The 2,353-nt window shown below is 27.2% G+C and overlaps 1 protein-coding gene across 2 annotated transcripts in view; it reads right to left on the bottom strand.

Moving 5' to 3' along the window:
- Positions 1 to 1,531: 1,531 nt before the first annotated feature.
- Positions 1,532 to 2,353, bottom strand: part of lpgat1 (lysophosphatidylglycerol acyltransferase 1) — a 23,617-nt gene continuing 22,795 nt past the window's right edge. Inside the window, exons 8-9 of one of the 2 annotated variants that reach the window (XR_006247230.1) lie at positions 1,716 to 2,353; positions 1,532 to 1,595 (exon numbers count right to left, since the gene is read on the bottom strand). The exon at positions 1,716 to 2,353 is cut by the window's right edge and continues 1,471 nt beyond it. The gene's annotated coding sequence lies outside the window, so the exon portion shown is untranslated. The other variant, XM_043219598.1, reaches the window with a different exon arrangement.

The raw sequence follows: 2,353 nt of genomic DNA, 5'->3' as shown, positions 1-2,353 counted from the left end.
TGTCTACATGTTCAAGACTACTGCTACCTCCAAAAACCCAATTACAATTAAAATGTACCAAAAAGACAGATGTATATACTGTATATAATTGCATATGATTGTACATATGTAACCGAAGCAGCCGGCAATTTCACAGAACAGGGTACAAAATAGGATTTTTAAAAATGTAAAAATTTCTCTTTTAAAAAGAGATTAATGTTGCTTTGATTTTATCGAATGTACTAAAATGAAGCATGAACATTGAGGAAAATTGCAAATGATAATTTTTATATAATTTTTATTTTATATATATCCCAAATGACTGAGAATATAATATATAAAACCATATTTTCTACATATATATATATATATATATATATATATAGAAAATATATAAATATATATATATATATATATATATATATATATAATATATATATATAATATATATATATATATATATATATATATATATATATATATATATATATATATATATAAATATATATATATATATATATATATATATATATATATATATATATATATATATATATATATATAATATATATATATATATATATATATATATATATATATATATATATATATATATATATATATATATATATATATATATATATATATATATATATATATATATATATATATATATATATATATATATATATATATATATATATATATAATATATATATATATATATATATATATATATATATATATATATATATATATATATATATATATATATATATATATATATATATATATATATATATATATATATATATATATATATATATATATATATATATATATATATATATATATATATATATATATATATATATATATATATATATATATATATATATATATATATATATATATATATATAATATATATATATATATATATATATATATATATATAATATATATATATATATATAAATATATATATATATATATATATATATATATATATATATATATATATATATATATATATATATATATATATATATATATATATAATATATTGAACCTATATATAAAATATGCTTATTAAAAAAATTAAATGTTTATAAACTAAAAGAGAATTAACTCTGTGCAGGCTGCGATTGATGCACCTTTAGAATCTGCTTCACTGTTGATGTGTTTGGTGAACTAGCTTTCTGTGTCAGATAATTCAAATCTAACATTTCTCTCGACACGGAAATGGATTTGTGCTTTTATTTCTGAAGCAACAGAACCAATTTGTACCCTATTCACAGAAAGGACCAGCTCTGGCTGTTCATTGGAACATGAAATGCAATATACACAAGCAGCCGAGGCACATGTTTAACAAATCGATCAAATGCATGATCCAAATTTTACTGTGACTGATTCATTGATGCATGTTAATCCAAAGAACAAACACTGCAATTCACATGGACTTTAAAAGCCTGATCAGAATGACTAAGACGAACAAACGCAACTCTGCCGGGGCGCTTCAGATCAATAACACTCAGAGAAGAGCCGGTGGGTCACTGCTGCGCATGATTTTTATTCCAGCACAATTAATTTGTGTGTTGTAAAATGGCTGGGTAGCTAGGAAGAGAAACAGGAGTACAAAATGAAAATCATGAACCATTCTATTGTAATTTGGTTAAATTGCTAATATATAGATATATCTCACACTTTTTTTTTTTTAAAAACATAAAACCATACTTAGGAAAACAATGTTACGTCTCAATCTGACAGACAGCGAGAACGAGACGAGGAACCCGGCGTCTGAGATCCTCGCGGTGAAGTTCACGGTGACGTAGCCTGCTCTGAATGCAGTCCGCATCTAACTTGGCTTCAGTCTTCTGGCGTCATTCACATTTCAATCTGGCAAGCTATAGAAACAAAGTTCACTTTCACAGATGACATGGCTTCGGTTAAGGGGGGGGAAATGACAATTACGGTGCAATGTTTTCACCTACAAATGTCTAATTTATACACCTAAGCATCGTTTCTCGAGTACGCCACAACATGGGCGTTTATTTTTGAGTACATTATTGCTGGACCTCGCCCGTTATTCCCTTTCCGACACGAGGAGAAAACGTAGACGGACTCGAACGCGGCATCCTTCGCCACCGACACGCACACAAACCGATCCAATTTCACACACGAAAAACGCGATTTAGTCTCAAGCCCGAGGAGAGCGATTCCGTTTTCCTCAGCGTAGTCTAAAATCGTTTGCGTCTCGGCACAAAATCGAATCTACGCTTCTGATCCCTTCCGCGTGGCAGCAGTTTTAAGACGGTTTCTTACGATGAACAGAAATGCGCCCGCGCTATCGCAGACGAGGTGACGCTCAGATA

Source organism: Puntigrus tetrazona, chromosome 20 (genome assembly GCF_018831695.1).
Source record: "Puntigrus tetrazona isolate hp1 chromosome 20, ASM1883169v1, whole genome shotgun sequence".
NCBI lineage: Eukaryota > Metazoa > Chordata > Actinopteri > Cypriniformes > Cyprinidae > Puntigrus > Puntigrus tetrazona.
This window is presented reverse-complemented; position numbering and strand designations above follow the sequence as displayed.